Source organism: Tyto alba, unplaced genomic scaffold (assembly GCF_018691265.1).
Source record: "Tyto alba isolate M040663 unplaced genomic scaffold, T.alba_DEE_v4.0 Super-Scaffold_14, whole genome shotgun sequence".
Taxonomy (NCBI): Eukaryota; Metazoa; Chordata; class Aves; order Strigiformes; family Tytonidae; genus Tyto; species Tyto alba.
In genome coordinates, this window is record NW_024881276.1 from 16207422 (window position 1) to 16231761 (window position 24340).

Here is a 24340-nt window from a genome sequence, read left to right on the forward strand (position 1 = left end):
CTGGTTGGCTTGTCAGTCCCAATTCATTTATCTCACAAAAAAAAACAAACAGAAAAAAATCCTTAGCAAATTCCTATCAGTTTCACAGGGGTCATTTGCTTCTGTGGCTTCTATTAAGGATATCATTATGCTCTTTAGTCCTAACCCAGTCCTAACCTGCTCAGCTTTCTAAATAGTCAGTTTAATTAATCCCCTGTCTTTCTGATTGTGAGTGCTATGCATTGCAAGTGAGATTTTGATGCAAAGCATCACTAAATTAATTAGTTTTGGCCCTGATCCACCAGATTTAATGGGGGTATTTGCACGTTCAAAGGTAGACAACTGTTGAAGTGCCTCACTGAATGGGGCACTTCTCCCTTAATGAGGGGGGGCTAGGCAGTTTGGCCCCTGGCTGCTGTAGGAAGTTAGCTGAGGTACTTACTGCCTTAGCTGACAACCTCTGCTCCTGGTAAGCCATGATGATATTTTAGTTATACCTTGTACAGACGTGGAACGCCTTGAATAAGTTTCATCTTATTTTTTGCTGCCTTCTTCCGTGTCCCTGTGTTACTTCATAGTGAAGATGTTCCCACTGAATTTGTAGTATTCTCTGTGCACATCTCAAGAAGTGCTCTGGTTAAGGCCGTGTAATCTCTAGCCTGAAAGGTTTGATCAACGACAGTTTACATGTTAGATTTTTAACTGAATTAATCCTGTCTGTTCATGGACCCATATTGTTAATTTGATTCTTGGCCAGCATTTTACTGTTATGTTGTAGACCCAGATTAAAGTTGATGTTATTTTTGTGTTGTTGCAGGATGATGGTGTATTCCACACCAACAGACACCACTTGTTAACTTTTCGCAGTGTACGTAAGGGAGAGGGAGGGCAAACGTTGCCAACCTGGCTTTGGTTCGTGCGGCTGGTTAGGGCACCCTGCGGCGTGGCGGAAGCTCTGTGTCCTACTTCAGTAAAACTCTGGCCCCTGCTGAAATTCCGAGTATTCCCCATCCACCTCACTAAAGCCAGAATTTAATTCTGTGAGTTTTCACGGGCATTTCTCAGTCTAGGATACCTGTGCCCAATCTCAGCCAATTATACGGGGCTCTCCCCGTCCCCCCCAGCCCCAGGACCCCGACCCGGCGCGGCCCACGCCGCCGAGGCGGCTTCCCCGGGGCAGCGCCCGGCCCAGGCGCCCAGCACCGGCGCGTTTTGAGGCCAGACCAGGGGTAATGAATAAATACATGGCAGCCTCCGGTGGGAGCCCTGCCACTGTTAAATTTGTAGCCAATTAGCCGTGTTGCACAATTCCAGCAGAGTAACACCAGTCTCTATAGACCCGGTATAGAGAGAGAAATTAGTTTAGACAAATACCTCTTAATCCCTTGTTCTTGGCTGGTCTGGAGCGCCTACTGCTAAGTGCTAATAGCACTGGGAAATCCCAATTCCCAGTGGCAAGGGTTTAGAAGAATCAGTCTATTAGAGGGAGACATTTATTTTGCATTAGCTTTGATCAGCGGCTCCTAGGTGAAATCTCCTTTGCATAAATAAGCCGCGCGGCCTCCGGCTCCGGGGGGACGCGGGCTTCGCCCCGGGCGGCCGAGGGCGCCGGGAGCAGCCGCCCGCCTGGGGCGGGCACCCACGCGAATTCGGGGCTGCCTGTGGGCAGGAGCCGGCCGGCTGCGGGCCGGGCCGGGCCGGGCGGCGCGGTGCCGGCCGAGGCGGCGGCGGCGGCGGGGATGGCGGCGGCGGTTGGGCGATCTCGCGCTGCCCCCCGGCGGCCGTTAACGGCCGTGCTGCCGCCCGCTGCCCCGGCTGCTGTTCCGGCTCCGGCTGCGACCCCCCCCCCCCCCTGGCACTGCCCCCGCTCCCGGGCGGCTCGGCGAGGGCAAGGCTGCGGCCCCGGCCAGGGCAGCCTGCCGCCGTCCCCGGCCCCCGCTGAGGGGGCGGTGGAACGCCGGGCGGGATCCCGCCTGGCCCGGCCGGGCGGCGGTGGCGGGAGCCGTGAGCCGAGGGAGGGCCGGGGAGCCTCGACCCACCCCGCGGGGAGCCGAGTGGGGCGAGTCGCGAGGCCAGTGGCCTTGCCCTTTCCAGCGGTAACCATCGAGACCCGTTTGGCATATTGAAATGTCACCGTTTGAATGCAAACGCGTCGGTGTTGCGATGAAGCTTAAGAGTGAAATTGCTCAATCAGCGTCGCTGTAGCCTGTCCTCTTGTCAGGTAGCTGGAGACTTTCCATGGCATTAAAGGATAATGTCTTGCACCTGGGGCTGCCACGAGGAACAAGAGTGTGTTTTAAAGCTTCGGCCTCCCCATGTATTCTAGATGCAATTTGCCAAATGATACTGATGTGTAAATAAGCTAACCATATAATAAAAGATGAAAATTGTATGGGAAGCTTCCCAGACACAATTATTAGGCCCTTGTAACATTATAACATTACTTATGTGCTCCAGAAGCTTCTGGGACTGAGAGGAAATTGTGCTGACACATGCAAAGTAATTTAGGAATCAACCAACATTTTCATATCACAGAGTGACATGCAGGGAAAAAAAATAACGTATTGCTTCTAAATACTAATTATTTGCATGCACTGGGTCTTGGTCCGTAATTGGAATGTGAGCAAGCTGTACATATAAAATGTAGCATTTTCTGTACTTATGTAAGTAGCTGTTATCTAAAAATCACATAGCTTACTACTGTGTTAACTTTATGACTGCTTCCTGGCATTGCTTGGACGCACGGTACCTGCAGAAGGCACCTGCTGGGTTTCTGAATGCATCAGGTACATCCTAGCGCTTCCGTGACTTCGGAGGAATGTTAATAGCATGACAGTAGCACAGCAGGCTTTGCGGAAGAGCGGCGGGGAGGGAGGATGAGCAACGATGGTTACATTAGGGCCACTTTATGAGTGTCTAAAATAATTTTACAGATGAAATACCCATATATTAAGCAAGGATGTGAAGATGGAATGGGTGAAAGTTGGTTTTCTAAGTGGCCAGCTTGAAAGTACCCTATTATTTTTCAGCTGTAAATAGCAAACGTGGCTTCAAGTTCCTGCTTACTTCTGAGCCATTTTTCAGGGAGACAGTAGGGTCTGTGTGATGGACTTCTAATCCACAGATTGGCTATTTGGGTATACTCTTGCTCTGGTCATCTTTTATGTCCCCTCGGTGTTTTTTCTTGGGATTACAGCTATGTTGTCAGGAGCTAATAACCATGAGCTGCTTCTGCTCTTGCTCCGGGGGAGCCAGGTAGGCTCTGCTGTATGACGGGGGTTCAGCTCAGCTGGGAGGCGTGATTATAAGAGGTGGGTCCAGTTTATGGAACAGAGCTGGCATCCTCTCTGCTGAACGCTCCCACGTGTGTAGTCTGGGCATACCTTCCGTTATGGAGAGTGGCAGGGGTCAGCTCTCAGTTTGGGGTCCTGCAGGGACGGGACTTGGCCATGAGTCATGTGTAGCTCTCTAATGAATCAACACCTTTGAGTGAAAGAACATTGAATGGGAAATTCCCCGACTGCAAGACGCTTAACACCTTGGCAGTGGGAAATGTGAGAACTGCTGGAGTTTCTCAACTGTGGCAAAGATACCCACGTCTAAGGTTAAGGCAAAACAAAATTCACATTGAAAATAAATTGTGGATTTTTATAATCTAATTAACTATTCAGACAGCTTGCCAGGAGGTGTAGCAGATTTTTTTTTCATTGCTTTTAAGTTTTTAAATGAAGACTGGATGTCTTTGTAGAAGATAAACTCTAATCCAAATGTAAATTGTTGAGATCAATGCAAGAATTACTGGATGAACTTCTCTGGCCCTTGATATGCTGCATGTCAGACTAGATGATGCTAACAATCACTTCTGGCCATAAAAATGTATGAGCAGTAGAAAATTATAAGTTTGAGAAGAATAAAATGAGATGAAATTAACTCCATAACGGAAATATTTTTGCAACATAAACTCCTCTTTAACTTCTGTTGCATTATTTCACATTCCTGGTGAAAGCAACACAGATTTATGGCTATATTTTCACATTAAAAACAACAGCTGAGAAACTTAAATGAGGAAAAATTAATTCAGGTCAAAAGTGAGGGAACTGAATCCCAATAAAAGGTCTGTCTGCCCCTGCTAGTTTGCTACTCAGTTTTTCTATGGAGGAACACCTTCCTGCAGCCATTGCTTATACTTGACTCACTCGATTTTTATAAATTCTCCCATTTCAGACATGATAGGATTGAATAGGTAGTTGACTGTGCCTTTTTTGATAGGTGAATGGTATTTGTATTTAACCCTCTCAGACGACTGTCTTGCAGAACTCAAAGCAGGCTTTCAGCCTCTTCGTGTTGGCGCAAGGGTCCCAGGAACAAACCCCTGACTTCAAGGGAAATGCAGTCTGCTCCTGTGACCTTGCATTTGTTTGGTGTGTTCAGAAATCTCTGTAAAGTGAATGGGAGATAGAGGCTAGGGCAAATAAAATTCCTATGTGACTACCTAAACTGCTAACTCCATGTAACATAAGTCCACTGAAGCAATGTGTGTACATGGAAGTGAGTAAAACCAGAATTCATATAATGAACCACCTTTTTGCTTACTGTTTTTTTTTCTGAGAGTTGTCAAGGAAATGAATGGAAACAAAAGCTGATTTCATAGCAGTTGGAAAAGTCTGTTTTTTTTTTTTTTTTAAATCAAAAGAGAGTGCAGAGCCCTCATATCACTACTCTTTTTCTTGCCCTCAAACGTAATTCCTGAGGAAGGACTTGATTTGCTGGGAGGTTTTGATTGATTTTGAAAGGTGGAAATTTTTGAGCTGTCTTTTTCTATTTTGGATGAAGTGAAGCAATAAATTCTGATATTGCCACATTTCTTCCCATTGGGATTTTCAAGACTTGCTTTCTTAGCCTAACAGAGACCTGTCTTAAAACAGGTTCCTCCCTGAGACATTTTCAGTGAGAAACCATCTGGACTGCTCATTTACTCCTTAACCAGGAAAAAAAGGCCTATTTTCCAAAACTCTTCAACAGTAGGAATGACATGAAAAGAACTAGAAACCTCTTGGATGTGATTCATCTGGGCCATTTTCAGCCACTACATTAGGGTGAGGTAAACTGTAGCTTAGAGAATTTTCTCTACAGGGGACTATAGACTGCTAGCTCAGCTATAAATGTCTGCATTGTATTTACCTGGTGTTGGCCATTGAACATTAACTAGGAATAAACATGAAAGAATAGAAGAGAAGAGAACAGGAGGTAATGTCTTCCAAAAATAATTAATAAGGAAAAGACAAATGCTTACAAAGGAAAAGTGGTGTGGGAATTTGCAGAAAAGGGAAGATGGGAAAGGGGAGGAAGAAGGAATGTACAGAGGGCAAAAAAGAAAGGGTTTAGCTCTTTCCCTTTGACAGGGCCAGGATGGAGAAAACAAAGGTGGCTGTGTGTTTTCTTGTAACTGCACTAGTTGAAGTCTGGCCAAAAGAGGAAGGGGACTGCTTGTTTTCAGCAGAATATAACCCAGTGGTAGGGCTTGGAAAACTGGTGAATGTTGAAATCTTCTTAAGACATAATTTCTGCTCAGCTGAGTGCCTTCTTTGATACTGCCCAAGCATAATGTAACAAGCGCTTATATCATAGCATCCAGAGTGTTATGTATTCTTCTTCATTTGCCCTGCATTTCTCCTGGAAACAGCCTATGTCTTTACAGCCAGGGGGAAGGGTATGAGGCGAGATGACTACTTTGGTCACTTGCTTTCCAACACAGTGAAATACCAGGAGGGGAACTACCCCACTCCCGCCTCCTTCCCCCAGATTCTGCCTGCAGCTGCAGCCTTGCCTATCTGTACACAGCAGCCCCAGACTCAGGGTCAGAGTGGGTACATCTGCTCCAGGGATTTGGGCTAGTACCGAGAGCATTCCTGACACCAGAGCTTGATTGTGCTGTTAAATTTAGAAAGTGGTCCCTGGCACAGTTTTGACCTGGGATGACTAACATTCTCTCGAAAAGTTTTTAGATACTTTCCTTGCTTTCAGGTCCAAGTGCCCTTTAACCGTCAATCAACTGAAAATATTTTCTCTCCCAATTTTTCTGAGATCCACATATGTAGGCTGTGTCTAGTGTTTCGTCGCAGGTTGCTGTAACAACTATGCTTTCTTTTCTGTTTCACAGACTTTCAAACCTCCCCAGAATCAGAACAAATTCCTCAGCCTTGGAAGCACCCCTTTGTTTGGACTGTCTCACATATTGTCAGTGAGTGGCTATTGATTCAACATCTCAGTGGACAAAAGGACCATCTTGGGTTCTTACACTTGCCTTTATATGAAAGTTGTCAATTAAGCCCTTCAGTTTCAAAGAAGTTTAAGCTGATCAAACAATCTGTCACCTATTCACTCACACAAAGGGGAAGAAATCAGAAGAAGTAAATATTGCATATTAAATCTCCTATGAAATCCAAACAGTTACCAAAATCTGCTGGTTGTCTCTACATCTCAGATACTGTCTAAACTCTTAATTCCACGAGCTAAAGTGTGTATTTATGCCACCATTTCTCATCTGCAGCTGAACACTGCAATGACTTTTAATCTGCTTTCTTTCTTCTCTCTCTTGTTCCTTGACCCTGGACCTGTCAAAATCACTTTATCTACTACTCTGATTGCATAATTCAGCTTTTTCAATTTTTCCTATAATTCCTCATTTTACTTATTTCCGTTTCCATAATTCTTTACCTCACATCTTCAGCCAAATGGACATCTTTGTCATCTTCTCTTTTAATAACCTCTTAAGCATCTTATTGCTCTGTTGGATCCTGTCCCAGGGTCACGGATGGTCATAGAAGGATTTCTGACTGTGTTTAGCTGGGAACTGGAGTTAGTCCTCTACCCACCTGCATTACATTTCCTAAATGTCCATATTTTGGCTTTTTCTCCATTTGTACTAGCACATGGAATACAATTCCTATCCAGGGCAAGATATTTTTAGTTCACTGGGGCTCCCTAGATTTTATAAACTGGATTCAAGTCTCCAGAGCCTGTCTGTGATACAAGGAGAAAACTAGTTACACACAAGAAACATTGCTGAAAACTGACAGACGAACTGGAAAACTGGATAGGGCCAAGGTGGTCAAGAAAGTAGCCTGGCTTTAGATCTTATGTTTTCTGGTAGTCAAGCATGGAACCGTGTCATAGAATCATAGAATCATTTAGGCTGGAAAGGACCTTAAAGATCATCAAGTCCAACCATAAACCTAACACTGCCAAGTCCGCCACTGAACCATGTCCTTAAGTGCCACATCTACATGTCTTTGAAATACCTCTAGGGATGGTGACTGAAAAGACAGGCAATAAGTAATTTCTCATACGGTTCTCTAGGGAGATCCTCTAAGATTGTGAAAGACCATTTTTCAAGTCTGCATCCTGCCTTATTTCCATCTGAAACTTCACCCACATCTCCTACAGTTCAGGAAATGTCATAACTCTCAAGTTATACCTGTTTTTTGGTGCATGACTTTCTGTCTATCCTGCTGAAGACCTAACACAGCTGTACCATCTAATTAAACCGTATTGAAGGACATACCAGCCTGAGTAAACTCTGGCTCTGAAGCAGAGAAACTCATAGAATAGATCAGCAGTTTTTTTTTTTTTTGGCAAAACAATTTTTGGCATGAAAATGCACTGGTTTGTTAGCATGTTTTCTTGGAATAGTAGGATCTAGCCGAGGGTGTTTAGTGATTCAGACACTGGTGACCTGCACTGGGGGAGTATCTAATGTATTCCTTTGTGTACCACTGAGTGTCCTAGCCACCCCTATTTCTCTCCTTTCTCTCCAGGTTTTCTTGAATTCTTGCTTATATTTTTCTTTGGCCTACAAAATGTTAGCCAGTCTTGTGAGGGGAAGTAGCTCTCACATTTTTTTTCGTTTCTTTGAGAAGAGAAAATAAAAATCTAATGTGAGAGTAGATTAACAACTTTCTTATTTAGTGTGGAATACAGTGCATGCTTTTTAGCCAACCCTATTTGATGGCTGTTCCAATAATCTGTCTCACATGCAGATTTTCTTGTAAAAATATGTCCCTGCACTAGTTCACATTCTAGTTCTTTAAACAGTATAATGACACTCCCTAGTCTGTTATGAAATCCATGAATTTCTCAGTCACATTTCCTATTACCCAGGTAGCAAAGATGCAAGATCTCAATCTGTAGCCCTCTTGAGTCCTACCTTGACAGTTTCTGAAAGGGCTTCTGGATTTGTGTGTGCGCCTAGGAGGAGCAACTGAGCTGGTGTGGCTCTCTCTGGAGGCTCCACCTCGCCCAGCAACCTGTCACAAACCAAACCAGAGGCAGCCGTAAATGCCTCAGGGGGAAGGTACAAGGAAACCTGTGTCAGACATGTCTAAATTAATCTGCTCCTGAAGAAAAATTTCCCTCCCCCAGTACTACAAAAACCCCCGAAAAACCTGAAGCCTTGAAGCAGGAAAGTAGTTAGTTTTTGTCTGAAATTCCTGCTTTTTAAATGTTTTTGAGCATTTCTAAATCCAAAGAGGTGCCCAACCCTCTGCTGAGTCCTGCTGGATTCCCTATGTCATGTGGTCGGGCTTTTCACATGTTAATTGTGTGAAAGTGTATCTCCTTTAGTATACATTTTGAATGTTCCATGCTTAAATCTTGTGAAAAGTCTCTTTGTTCTTGTGTTATGATAAAAATACCTCATCTATATTTTCTATCCTGCTCCTTATTTCCTCTACTTTTGATCATTTCCTCTTTTATTCATTTCAGCTAATCTCTTAGGTAAACAGTCCAATTCTGTTCCATTTTGTTTCATTTCTGAGGTTTTCCATGTCCCTAATTATTCTGATCACCCATCTCTGAACTCCTTTTCTATCTGCTATATTCTTTTTTTGACATTTTAGGTGCAAATTGTTGCAGGTGCAATTTAGATCACTTAGATGTCCAAGTCCCTGACTTATGGATGCAATCAGGGACTCAGACATCTAAGAAACTAGATTGCAGACACAAATAATTATGTTGCAAAATGTGTCTGCAAGTTTTGTGCCCATGAGAAATGGTTAAAGCTAGACTAAAGATCAGAGCCTTAATCACAAGCAAAATATTCCCATCACTCTTTAAAAGAGAAAAGGATCCCCTCCATTTGAATAAGATACTATCGCAGAAAAAAAAATTGTTTAAACTCTTCCTATATAGAGCTGTATTGTAAGTGTAATAATGAATAGACTAATCAGGCAGGGCGACACAGAACAGCAGCATAATATCTGAGGACCTTACTGGGAGAGAAGAGCATGGTGGGTACTGAGCTTCTGTGATAACTAGTGTTTATCATTTGCAAGTTTCCATCTTTAAAAATGTGACTTGAGATGGTTTCCTTTGTGGCATTGAAACATTTTTCCATTTATCTAGGGGAAGAATGTCTAAGAGACTTTGTCCATGTCCATGATCCAACATTATAGAAAATTCAGTGTAATATTATTGAATAATATTTTGAACAAGATTTTATCGCTCCTTCTCATTATGAATTAAATGTCTTTGTAGGATGAGGATTCATCAGACTGCAAAGTTGAAGTCATGTTGTTTGATGGTGCTGGTAGAAAAATTGGAGTGAGAGCTGATTTTTTTTGGAAAGAAACAAAAATATTTGAACTAGAAATTTATTTCCTAGATTTTCTGTATTGACTAAAACAAAGTATTCATTGTCAGTCAAAAAAATGTAGCTCCTCTTTCACATGTATGAAGAATATGCTATTCCTTCTGAAAGGAAAAAAAAAAAAGTAAATTTGTCTTTGAAAATCAAAGATTTCTAATATTCACAATTAATGAAATATTCAATATAGGAAAAATTTCTGTTCCGTTCCTTCTCATTAAACTTTCTTATTACAACTTGTCCTGGGTTTGGGTGATGGGTTTTTTTGGTAGCAGGGTAGGGGGCTACAGCAGTGGTCCTTGTGAGAAGTTTCTTGAAGCTCCCCGGCTCCAAGTTGGACCCATCTCTGCACCAAGGCCAAGCCAATCAGCTGAACCTCTGTGATAACGTATTTAAGAAGGGACCTGGGAGGAGTTGGACTTGTGAGGAAGAGTTGTGACATCTATGTGAACACCGGGATCAGTGAAGGAATGGAGGAGGAAGGGGGGAATAGGTGTACTGGAGCAGAGACCCCCCTGTATTCTGTGGTGAGGCAGCAGGGCGGCTCCCTCTGACACCTGTGGTGGTCTACGGTGGAGCAGACATTTTCTGGTGGAACAGACCACAGTCTGTGGGGGGCCCCATACATATAATTAAGGTGCTTGTGCCTGAAGGCAGCTGGGACTCTGTGGGAAGAAGCAGCCCCCACTGTTGTAATTCGGTGCTGGGAAGACTGCAGCATGTGAGGGTGTTCCACGCTGGAGCAGATCGGGAAGGGCTGCAGCCTGTGGGAGGGACTCACGTTGGAGAAAGTTTATGGAGGACTGTCTCCTGTGAGAGCGGGACCATGCTGGAGCAGGGGGAAGAAATTCCCAAAGTTCCCCCCCATCCCAAGATGGAAGAAGCGGCAGCACTGACTGCACACCCCCTCTCCCCCCCGATTTCCTGCCTCTGCACTGCTGGGGGGTAGAGGTAGAGGTATCAGGAGCAAAGATGAGCCCAGGAAGAAGGGAGGGTTAGGGGGAGCTTTTTTGAAGATGTGGTAATGCTTCTCACTATCCTACTCTGTCTGTTAAGTGTTGTTGTTAGTGCCTGTAATAAATTTACACTCTTTTTTTTTTTTTTTTTTTTTTTTCCCCCTAATGAGTTTGGCTTTTGCCCGTGACCGTAATGGGTGAGTCATCTCTCCTTGGCCTATCTCAAATCCCAAGCTATTGCTTATTTTCTCCTTCCACGCGGTGGGGGGGAAGGGAAGAGTGATCAGCTGTGTGATGCTCGGTGGCCCTCTGAGCTCAAACCACGACACAACTGCATTGAAAAAGAAAACAAAATTACTTATTAAATAGCAATATATAAACATTTAAAGTAGGAGCTGGGTATATGCTAGATTTAGATATAGTGATAAATTTCAATTTTAATCTGTAAACATACATAAATTTCAACATATTCTGGACCTGTAATGCTGCATTCTCTTATGGACTATGAGCAGTGGAAGAGGAGAGGAAAGCTGTCAGGGTGAATGTATAATAGTGTCTGGGCAACTTCAGCCAGTTTTTTCCTCCTGTCCTCCCAAATTATATTTTAATTTCTGGTGCACTTCATCCCTGTGTCTGCTCCAATCCCAGCTTGTCTGCTTCCTTTGCTCTGCTAGTCAGCCTTCCTAACTAATAGCTTTTGGTTGTCTTATGAGGCTGAAATTTGTTGGATATTATTGCCAAACCTTAGTATGGACAACACAAAAATACATCAATTTCTAGTACAAAATAAACTTCAAATCTCACCAAGCCTGCCTATAGTAAAAGACATTCCTTTCCATAATGGAGATTATATCCTCAAGAGTATTTCTCACTGAACTAAATGCCATATTATTTACTAATGGGTCCACATTTCAGATAACCTTGAAGAATTATTTATCCTCAACTATGTGCTCCTTGTTACTCACATAAGAGGACTTATGTGTGGAGGAATCACTTAACTTTAGTTAGACGGGCCATATTAAATCCCTGAAAATAAGAATTCTATCTAGAATTGCTTAAGTATTTAATCAGCTTCCAATCAGAAATCTTGTTTTGATAGGCACCCATGATCCTGTCTTCTTCTAACTGAAGACAATGAGAAAACTCCAAGTAATTTTAAAGGGAGCAGGAACTAAGTCAGTGAAAAAGCGTTGGATTAATTAAATTAAAGCAAGTGAGCTCACAGAAAGGAAGAAAAACTACAGAGGCATTTTTCGGTGTTCTTCCAGTGAATAATATCTCTCTGGAATCAATCCAAGTTGATTAGTTAGACTAACTGGTATGACTTTGAACTTGGGCAGAAGGAAAAGCACCTGAGAAGCAGAAGTTGATGCAACAGTCTCTGAGACTCACAGTTGGTGCTTGTTCTTGCTTGATCCAGCACTTCTTCCTACTCAGAGCTCTGGTGGTTTAAGCTATACTGCATGACTGTCTAGTAGCGGGACAATGGCTATAAAGACACCTCCTTTTGCACAGGTGGAACAGAGCAGGGGAGAAACATCATTAGTGTCACAAGACCAGGACCCAACAATTTGGAAGCAGCAAGCATTAGACTTAGCAATCACATCTAAGTTGAAATGGGTGCAGCTCTGTTGGTGCTTCTTCTCTGCTCTGCTTCTGGTCAAATACATCTAGTGTAGTCCCTCTGTGGCTTCGGGTGCCCTAGTTGATATTACACTAGGACAGGAGGCAGCAGAAACCTCTCACAGCCCATGCTGATCTCAGCTGTCAGCTGAGAGGGAGCCCTTTCTCTCACTTTCTTGCTGAGTTGCGTGATTGCCCGTGTCCTCCTGGGGACATAATGTCTGTGGCATGTGCAACAAACATATTGTGGATAGCTTTGCACAGCTAAGAGGGTCTGTTACTATAAATGCTCTTGTGCCTGTGCAGTCTTTCTGTGCGTTCACCTCTTCCTTATTTGTATTGCTATGGCCCTGAGGAGTCCAAACTATGGTTCTGGATCACAATTGCAGTGCACAAAGATGATATTTTGTAGCTTACAACCAAAGCAGCAGGTAAGAGCTGTATGAAAAGTCAGTCCTGGTGGCTTTTGGTAGACACTGAAAGGCCTGCTGTTAATGTCGTCAAGAGAGATACTTTCACCAGAAGGCTGCAGCTTCTCTGGGACCATGGTGTTGAAGGCATTATGGATTGCTGATGGACAGCTAGAAATTTAGTCTTTTCAAGCACTGGTTGCCAACCAGTGTCATGTCATCCCTCCACTGTCACCCTACTCTTCCCCATCCAAGCATCTCCCTCATTGGTGTAGATGGCATATTCCTCCAGCAGGCATCTCACCAGCTGTTATGAGCTGCCTTGTCTCTTCTGCCCCCAACCTATTTTTGAAATCCCATTAACACTGAGAGGTTGTAGCTATGGCTCTGGTTTTCTTAGAGAGGCCATTGAAGCTCAGGAGCTGAGGACATGGTTGATATGTTGCTGGCCATCAGGTTTCTGACTTCCAATAGAATGAAGCCAACTGCAGTATCAGCTGCCCAATACTTGAATGCTCTAACACAATTGGGTCCTTGATTCTCACATGCATCAACCATGGAAACACCTCTCCTGGCAAAAACATAGTTCGTGGTTATGGCCGTGGCAGCACACAGCTCAGCTTCATTTGGGATCTCTTTCTGCTCAATTTTTAATGTATGTCTCCTCTGCTCTTCATACAAATAGGTCTATTCTCTTATCAACTGCCCCTTCAAAGAATTAAGCCTGTAGTGACAATATAGATGTTTCCTGCTATGTCTGTCCTGTTCTGTGGACTTTCAGACCATTTGAAAAATCTTCCTTAGTTCTTGCCTCCAGGCTGCAGACCAGCCAGCCAGTACTGCACCTGTTTTGTCCTTAGTGCCCTCCCAGGTCTTATCAGATCCATCTCAGGGTCTGCAGTCCAATCTGTTTGGATGTATTTTCATCTCTGTTGTACAGACCAGTATCCAAAAGTCACCTGTTCTGTCTTGGAAAACTCGCTATTGTTCTAGTTTATGTCCCCTCTCATTTGCTGTAGTAAAAATACAGTAGTAAATACTGAATTAATGTTAGCTGGTTAACACACGTGTTGACTGGGTATAAATTTGAAGACTTTTCCCAGTGGCTTCTGCTGAGCTAGATCAAGAGCCCCATCTGTGGAGACATATATCTTTTCTACAAACTCAGCCAGATGATGTTGTTTCCTTGCTTGTTACATCTAGTCGTCATTTTGATCAAGGCTGGCCATGACAACTTTTAGGGGTCCACCACATTTTTTCTGTATTGATTCATAGAAATCACTATGTCACTTTATTTCAGTATTCCTTGTAATTACTCTGAGACATCATCTGAAGAATGTATGCTAACACTTTCCTGTTGTTAAGATGTCATTCTAAAATTTTGCTATAGCATTGACCTGACAGGAAAAGGTTGTTAGATTATTGATGTAATGTCCATTGGATGGTTTAATACCAATTCTGATTGGCAGCTTATTGATCTAACACAGCCTTTTAAAGAAAATATACCTTTTGTCTTAGCTTTTAATAACACTCTTCATAGGTTTAGAATACTTTTAAATGACACTTCCTAAAGCTAAATTGAAGACACGTTTGATAACACTTTTAAATATTACTAATGTATGGGAGTGAAACATCTGCAATACATGTCAGTGTCCATAGATAGATATTGATGATTGTTGTGGTTTAGGCCTGATTGGCAGCCAACCACAATTCAGCAGCTCTCTCTCCCTTCCCCTCCGGCAATGAGAAGGGACAGAGAGCCAGGCTTGGGGTTCAAGATAGGACTGGGATGGGGAAAAATCCCCCTTTTATGATCACGAGCAAAAGGCAGACTCGTTAGGGGAAGAAAAAAAGAACATACATTTATTACAGACACTAACAACACATAACAGAGTAGGACAGTGAGAAGCATTGCCACATCTTGAGAACACCTTCCCCCCACCCATCCCTTCTTCCCGGGCTCAGTTCTGCTCCCAATATCTCTACCTCCTCCCCCAGTGGCGCAGGGGCAGGGAATGGGGGGGTGCAGTCAGCGCTGCCACTTCCTTCATCTTTGGTGAGGGGAGTGTCTGAAACTTGTTCCTCCTGCTCCATCGTGGTCCCCCTCTCACAGGAGACAGTCATCCACAAACTTTCTCCGACTTGAATTCCTCTCATGGGCCGCAGCGTTCCCCACACTGCTCCGTCATGGGTCACTAACTTCCTCCAACTGGATTCTCTCCCACGGCTGCAGCCCTTCCCGAGCTGCTCCGGCGTGGGACTCCCCCACATGCTGCAATCCTCCCAGCACTGAATTACAGCAACTGGGCTACCTTTTCCCACGAGACCCCGGCCTTCTTCGGGCACAGAACCTTGATCATCTGAGCAGGAGCAACAGGCCATAAATCAATGTCTGCTCCACTGTAGATCTTCATGGGTGGCAGGGGGGGGGCACCCTGCCATCTCCCCACAGGATACAGGGGGGTCCCTGCTCCGGAACACCTCCCCCCTCCTTTCTTCCTCCGTTCCTCCACTGACCTTGGTGTTCACGCAGCTGCAGTGACTCCTCCTCACAAGTCCGACTGCCCGTCACCACGTCCCTTCTTAAATACATTATCGCAGAGGCGCAGCCGATTGGCTCAATTTCCCAAACAGAAGTGGAGCTGACATGGAGCTGGGGGAGCTTTGAGAAGCTTCTCACAGGGGGCCGCCCCAATAGCCCCCTCCCCTGCCACCAAAAAACTCCACCACTCACTCAACCCAGGACAATGATTGTTCTAATGAACAATCAAATATCTGAATTTTCAGTGAAAGTGTTAAAAATAACAACAAGCCACACAATACCTCTGAAATTTGAAACACAACTCTATACATTCTGTTTTGCTTTAATTAATCTTCATTACATTAGTTTGCACTTCCCTGTTTGCTACAGTACCAGTAATGTGCTGAAGTTGATGAGATGGGCCAGATTTCTTCATGGCTGTATTCATGTTCCATGTCTGGAACAAAGCAGATGTGACTATCATCTTCAAGAATAGAAAGGAGAAGGATTTGAGGAACTACAGGATGATCAGCCTCACCTTGGTTGCTGGGTAGGTCATGGAACAAATAATACTGGAAGACATTTTGAAATAAGGGATGAGAAGATGACTAGAAGTGGTCATCATGGATTTATGGAGAGGAAGAAATACTTGACCAACCTGATAGCCTTCTGTGATGAAATGACTGGGAGAAAAGAAGTAGTGGATGTTGCTTGTCTTGAGTATAACAAAGCTTTCAACACTGTGTCCCATAACAAAGGCAAATTGATGAAGTATGGACTAGATAAGTGGACAGTGGGGTAGACTGATTGTCCTTCCTGATTCCTACTCATGCAGAGACAGATAATGTCTCTCAGACACGGCCTCTGTTAGGTGGAGAGGTCATGAGGCGTCTGGTAGTCCGTAAGTTTAAATGTCACTGAAAGAGCATTCACAGGGATAGAAGCTCCCTCAGATGACACTGAAGGCACCAGTAAGCCAAAGATACCCGGACAAGAAGCTTGTGTTGTTGGGTATTTTGGAGGCACAATGCTCCTTTGACATCCTTAGTTCAGGGAACCTCTTTGTCCAGAGTCCCATGTATCCTCTATGATCACATCTGCATACACAGTATTTTCAAATGAGGTCACGCATGATAGATATTTCACTTGAAGATGGATTTCTGTCTTTTGTGTGCTACTGGCAAGCATTAAGGATTAAGTAATATTGGTGTTAAACAGCAGAAGAATTAATCTGTTATTTTCTTGTATCATTATCTAAGCTCAAAACCTGGACCAGAAAATTTTGCCATTTAATATCACAAATGCATTTTATTTTTCACTACAAGTTATTTTAATGCCACTTTTCAGACACAACTATTAGACTCACCCAAGAAAAGCATGATGTGAGATTTGGCTTCTTGTTCTTCAGAGACACCCTGTTCCTTTATTCCAGCTACTTGTGACCTAGCACATGCTTTTCTACATACACAGACTAGAAACAAAGACCTATAATAGGTCAGAATAATTTTATCCTAGAAATGTGCATTTTTGCCTTTGACCATAAAATAGGTAAGAATGGAAGTTACATTGTAGGCTTCTAGAATTCATTTAGGTAATTTCCCTCCTACCTCATTTTCCCTTTAATGGCTATTCTTCCCCAAGGAAGAAAACTCTGTTCTTCCAAATAGCTTGAAAAACCTGACTGTACTTTTCCTAACATTTCAAACATAGTCAATATTTGCAACAACCTTCTGAAAAACAGGTGGGACTATGATGGACGTGTGACTAAGGTGTGGGCAGAGCTATGTGGAAAGCAGAGTTAGAATTGTTTCTCCAATATACAAGTACAGTTTCACATGCAACCACTTATTTAACAAATCTCAAAAGAATTTAATTATGCTAATTATTTTTATGTCTCAACTCTACCATTTGCTCAATTATTTTTAATACAATTTCATCGTGTTCCTTATCCAAAAAGTTTCTGCTAATTTCTTTGGAATTTTTAAATTTTGTTTTGTTTTGTTTTTTTGTTTACATATTACAGAGGCAAAATGCCTAACAGCTGGAGGCCTTTACAAAGCACAGGGCGTCTTGAATCCTTATTGCCTCATCTTCTCTCAGTGAAGTGGGAACAGTTTTGTTCTTAGTCTCCCTCTTTTTTCTCCCTCTTCTCCCTGCTGTTTAATATTTGCAAGCTTTTCAAGGTCTGCTTTTCTTCTCACTGCTCACACTGCTCACCCTGTCCTTCTTACATGGTGTCAGTTGCTAACCTGGTATCTCACCAGGCTCTTTAGTTCTTGCCCACCCTTTTGCTGTGCAAGGACAAGGTCATATGCAAAGCTTTCCTACTTCTTGCTCTGTATAGATTTCATGGCCATTCAGACGGCAATGAAAACTTCATAAAAATCTGTCAGGTCATGAAGACTTCATAACCATGCATTGCTGCTCTCAGAAATAATGATATTTGCCAAATGTCTTTAAAAGACCCATGAACTAAATTCTACATTTTATTTTCTTTTCAGAGGTAACTTGAACTTTTGTAATCACCCTTTCTCAGAAGGTTGGAAGAAATGCCTTTAACATTTATATCGTTTCAGTCTGTCTTGTATTCAGTAAGTTTTCTAATGAAAATGTATGAAGGGCTTTTCACAGAGCCCTTAACAGCAGAAGGCTGCAATTTACAGTAATACCAGAAAATCTGGGACCTGGATTTTCATGAGTTCCAGTGTGAGCATATGAGAGACTGCTGTGGTTACTAGCCTTTTTTATGAGTACTGGCTAAGCTCTGAATTCCTGGTCCTATCCAGCCAAGGTTTGAACCTCTGTGCTCGATTCCTCTCCCCTCAGCTGCCAATTTGCTTTAGACACCCTGTGTATTCAGTGACAAGAGGGAGACAACGTGAAGGGTGTCTAACCCCACTATCATCTAAAGCACCCTTTGTAGGACCTTCTTGTCTTCATTGATGCTATGGAGACAACAGTGTCCATGTGCCTAACCTGGGCAGCTCTGTAAGGTGGGATAAATTTTTGACCTCCAAAATGATTTGGTATTTTTGTGCCTGGCTATGTTTAGGCATGAAGGAGGCCCTGATCTGACAGAAGCTGTTGTAGATGCGCAGTTTCTTCTTTTGTTCCTATGAAAAAGCAAGTCGGTGATGGAATATGGGTGCTTTCAGGTATGGGCAATGGCAGAGTAGAATTTCGTATTACACCAAGCACCGAAATTCAGCCTTAGCCTCAGTCCTTTTTTTGGCTCTAGTCCTCTAGCTCTTTATTGCATCGGGCCCTTATTAATGAATGCTTTTTTTTTTTTTTTCTTTAATACCAATTTAGTTCTTTTTTTTTTTTTTTTTTTTTTTTTTTTTTTTTTTTGTGTTGGAAAAGGTAGGGTTTATGGCTTTTCCTGTGAGTCATGCAGAGGTCTTGGCATTTTAAGCACCACAAGGTTGAATTAGTACTACAAAGGAAGGGTTTTGTGTCTGATTTGCTTATGATGAACTCATTTCTGCTGCACAGAACCTATTCTGCCTGAAACATTTTTGTTTAAATAGAGTAATATTTTAATCTTGTGCTTTGGGTCCTTTTAAACCTGATTCTATTTTGTGCTCCTATTATCCCAATAAGGGTTCAATTAGGAGTGGTTAAAAATCAAGATATTTATTTTAATTGCATGCTTATCTTTTGAGGGTATATTGCAGTAAATAAAGAACATTTGAACAAAAAAACCCTAACATTGCAACATGTCTTGTCACATTATACTTACCCTACACCTGATTTCAAATGTAAATTGCACAGCATTTAGCTCTAATGAAAATACTCTAGTGAAGAAAATTGTTAAGATTTTCTGGTGCTCCCCTAGGGGTAATATTAAAACCTCCATTACTAACATCTCACTCTGAGAAGACAAAATGTGCACCGAGAATACAATAGCTCTGTTGGCATCTAAATGTGTGCCAATTAATTCGCAGTTACAGACCTGCAGATCTGTATGGAGATGTAAAAATAGGACCTGGGAAAGCTATTTAGATCCCTGTATAACAGGGCTCCTTGACCCTGGATTTCTAGTGTTAGTTTAATCATGGCATTCTGCTTTCTATTTATTTATATAGTTGCTTCAATGAACAAATTAATAATTATACAGCACATTGACAAACATGCCGAGTAATATTTGCCAGATTTTAAATTAATTTAATTCAAGGACCACTTCATTTACAGGATTCATAGGCACATCAAGAAGTAGCTTTTGCTTCATTGCTATTCAGATTACACCAAGATTTTTCAACATTTTTCCCTTTTCTTTTTATCTCTCTCCCCTCCCTTCACTGAGGAAGACAATTTAACTTGCCTTTCCAAATAGGTAGTTACTTTCAGGCAGGTGGAAGACAGGTAAATGATAGACAAACAGAAATGTAGATAAATGCATGGGTGACATACATTTAGAGAGATAATTTTTATTGTGGAAAAAAGGAAAACAATTAGGTAGCACTAACAACTCATCTTTATTTTCCCATTACTTCCAATTTTCAATCTATCTCCTTTTGTTTTTCATCTACAATTTCTTTTGAAAATTATTTTAATTTCAAGTCTGTCATGTGATTCTGTGGAGGAGTATTTCTGTGTTGAACATCAACTCAGTCACACAAAAGTGCCATGCTTTGTATTGTCAACAGAAACTTGATATTGGGACCAACAACTGTCTTGAACTGCAGTATATGAATTGAGAAATGCATGTCCTATGGCAAACAGGTCAAACTCTTTTTAATGAAGGCTGTGTCCTTTGAACAGGGGAAAGGAGAAGATCATCAGTCTTTAAAAACACTCCCTGTGCTTTCTCCAACATTTCCAAGTAAAAGGAAATTCACAAAACAGTGCTGCTTTTATTTACTAGTCTCTTTCCCGTTTCATGATTCTTTTGGAAGAAACATGACAAACAGGTATGTGAAAAGGATTTTTTTTCTTAAGAGGTGGCAGATTGCTATATTGATCAATACATAGCTGGGTTCTCTGCTGGAATATAGAGAATCTGAGAGATCTTTATTAATTCCTCCATATTATTTAAAAGAACTACAACGCTGAGGAGATGAGTTTGCCGTCATTACACTTTTTCTACCTCACATGATCTATGTTTCCACCAGTTTAATTACTACAACACCCCCCTGAGAATCTGGCACTTACAGATGCATGTTCAATTGTAGAATGAGACCCTTGAAAGCCCCTTTCATTCCCTTCCTGATATCACCTAATTTGTATCCAAAAAAACCCTTTTTCGGCAAAGGATATTGTCAGTCACAGGAGCAATTCCACTCAGCCATTAAAGCAGCAAGGTAGAGCCTGAACTACTGTGTCCTCTCACTGCGTCCCTCTGTCCTTCTGCTCTCTGTGGCAGCAGTGCTTCCTCAGAAATTCGGCACCTAGGCTGGGTACCCAGACCTTCCTTTCTGGGCTGAGCACACACTTCACCTGGGTCAACTGATGGTGAATATGAAATAGTCCTATGGGTCCACAGATACTCCGTAGTTCATTAAACAGAAATAACTGGACCAGATGTGCTTGCCCTCCCACTCTTTGCTATCTAAATCTAGCCACAGGCATAGCAGTGCTTTTAGGGACCAGATCCGCAAAGACATGAAGTCCAACTAACAATGGGAACTGGGTCCTAAGAGCTTTGGAGGAGAGATGCTGTGTAATTCTATTTAACTTCAAAGATGTAGCTAGATAGTGAAACTGAGGGCTATGAATGGGGTTCATCTCACTCAGCTTCCAGGGGGAGGCTCAAACATGCACATGAATATGTATAAGTGAGTGAGATGCCTTGGCTTCTGCAATGGATACTGGAGGTCTAGGACCTAATTCAGTTGCCTAAACACATGCCTTGAGAACTCTTCCAGGCTCTTTAGGTTGCTGAAGCTCTCTGCATGAATCTGACATGTATGACAGAGGCCCTAGAGAGACATATTTCCTTCAGCAGCGGGAGGCCATGCAGCACGTGCTAAGGGACCCCTATTACCTGCTTTGGATGAGCTACATCTAGGCTTCACTGATTAGATCTGCATGGACTGTACTGGGAGCTCAGACACCCACCTATAGAGTCCTACATGTTGGTGCTGAAAATAAGGTGTCCTAGCTGGCGGTGAAGCCTGCCCTAAATATCTCCTGGTAGGAAGAGGTAGCAAGATGAAACTCATCCAGGGACATTAGCAATGAGAAAACGAAATTTAAAGGAAGACAAGTGAATCAGCTCTTCCTCCCCAGCTCCACTGAAGGCTAAATTCAGAGATGAAAATTCTTTAGGTGATATATGGATCTGTCTGGAGAAGAGCAGTGTCTCAGAAATGATTTCAGGAGAGATCAGAGGGACTTGGAGTGAATTGTATAACAACATTTGAACCAAATGCTTATTTCTAATTTGTGTGAAGCAATTTAAAGGGTGGAATAACAGCAGATGGCAACATGCAAGACAGGTATTATGGAGATAAAAGAGGGCTGTGAAGAAAATTGAGAAATAATTTTTATACCTTTAACATATATTGCATTTAGGAAACTTGTGAGTTATCAATGAATTGTAAGGTTCTTCGCAGAAACAAATAGGAAATAGCTGTGCTTCGTGTAAGACATTAGCAGTCTCTCATTCTTATGTCTGAACAACTTTTCATAGGTAAAATTGCTTTAGCTGGCACGATTATCACTGTTCACTGCTGTATTCAGCATGCTGCTGAATGTGATAATGAGTGATGTCTTTTTTCCATCACTTCAATACAGGTATGCAATTTATTCCGCCAGTAAACACTATTATAATGTAAAATTTATAATACAATATCTTTCAATGCCAGTCAGAGTGATGGTTTGAAGGAACTCGAATGTGTCTGTTATGTATCAGAGCAAACAAACCCTACATTAACAACGAAGTTGCTTACTTGGCAAAATGGTGCAGCTGCCTTGCTTTGCTTGCTGGTATGCATATATTAACAGCAACATTGCTTACTGTATTGTCATGGCCCCAAATTCCCTCAGTCTTTCCATACAATCCTCAGAGTATTACAGGTACCAAAGGAAACGGGCACTGCAATGCCACATATTAGGTATTTAGAGCATTAGGTTTACCTTATAATTTCCTCACAGCTCAAACCCAAGGTCAGCACAGCTAATGATCCTCGATGTCATTAGACAGATAAACCCTCGCATTATTCCTGCACATTTAAGTTGACAATACAAATAAATACTTTCTGCTATGTGTATGTGTGGGGGTAATGTTCTTTCTTTCAAGAGCTTTTAGATGATATTCCAAATAATTTCTAATAATTTAAAAGCCTTTTAAAGAACAGGCTCTTCTTCCAATAATTGACAGGCAAGACAATACCAGAGGGGGAGGTGAGGTGGAGAGGGGCGGAGGTGTAGATTGCTCTATATAAAAGCCTCTAAATTATGTTGTCAAAATTATAGCAACACTTTTTTTGCTCAAAAGCCTTGAAAGATCACAATCCTCTAGCCCCAGACTCCTGCCTTTTGTTTGTTTTGTGCAACCAAGCTAAAACTTCGTGTCATGATATCTCTTGTAATTGGTGGCATTTGTTGAATTCAGAATCAGCCTAGGACCAGGAACCCAAACATGTGACTGAAAACATTGTGTCCATTTTTACACAGATCTACAAGAATAAAAAAATTTTGGTTGCTGCTGGTGATATCTGTGATGTGTAGGTTAGGTCTGTGCTTTTGTCTTGTTCATTTCCCATTCTTTGCCAGATTTTCTTGTGAAAAGTAACCTGTCTGAAGATTTCATGGTAGGCTATTGTGATTAGACACTTTTGACAGTGGGGAAGCTGCTGACCATGGGCTCTTCAGTTGGGAATGGTCTTCATTGGGACAAACATTCAGAAACTTGCTAAATATACTCTAAAACCTCTCAGGATTTGCCGGATTACTCTTACTTCTCTGATGAGTCTGCTTCCAAAGCAGGAGTCTCAGTGATTCTACATTTCAATTCAGACATCATCTTGATTATTGGCTTCTCATTATCTCTTCCAGGCTAGAAAATTTCCTGAGAAAATTTTTCTTTCTTTCTTTGTCTGTTAAGATTTAATGACCTGATGTCCTGTTACATGTTTTTGGTCTTAGAGAACAGAAAATCTGTGTGAAGTGTCCATCCAGGAGCAAATTCATACTGTCTCTCAAGCATTAATTGTTGCAGTAAACATTTGAGAAGAATGATGTAGCTGTACCTCTGGTCATTTCACAGTAAAATAATTTGCCCCGGAAGTAAGAACCTGGAAAATTTATTTAATTTGTTGCTTGAAACATTTTAGGGTATTTCTTTTTTCAGGATATTTATTCTCATGCATGCCAAGCTGCAATTAATTTTTTGCTGTAGTCATCATGTCCCATAAAGCCTATATAGCTCAAGCATTTCAGAACTGAAGAAGCATTTTGAACATGGCATGAAATATAACCAGAGTTTCTTCTTGCTGTCCCACATGCTGCATTATTTATTATCACTCTCCCTTCATAAAACGTCTGTTAGACAATAAAGCTTCTACAAAATCTGTCTGTCTTCCCAACCATCTGTCCATCTTCCACATCCCAAACACAGAGAAAGCTTAGTAGCTTGTGTGCACTTTTCAGATTTGGTTCATACAGAGTGTGTTATTAAAGTGGGAGAACAAAAATCCTTCAAAAAAAAAGGCTAAGGAAACAGGCAAATCCCTTCCATGAACAAGAGGTAGAGAGTGAGATGCTGTTTCAGTTTTTGGTGTTCAGCTCTGCAACAGGCATTGCATCCTGTAGTGCTTTATGGCACCTGTCTTCTGGAAAGGCTGATTAAAAAGAAAGGGTAAATGCCTGCTGTTGTCATCTGGTGACATTTCAATAAAATGACAATATTTTTATTATTTTTAGGAAACCTTTCTAAGAGTAAACTGTGTGCTTTTAAAAAACGTACTATGCATGATCTTGATGCGTTGAATGTCTTGAAATTGTTGACAGGTAGATGAATAGACTACAGTCACTCCTAGCTGCAAGACAAGGAAGAATTTGATCTGGAAACCTGCTGAAGAAGGGGACTGTTTGGCACTCTTTGGAGCAATACGAACGCCTCTCCCTCCTATCTGTGTTTGACATAACCAAGCTAAATGCTGGAACTCAGTCCAGCAAGTATGTCCAGGCAGGCGGCACGTACAGGCTGTATTCCTCCCACGCTGGTCACGCTCTCAGTCTGACCCCAGCTGCTGTGGCAGAA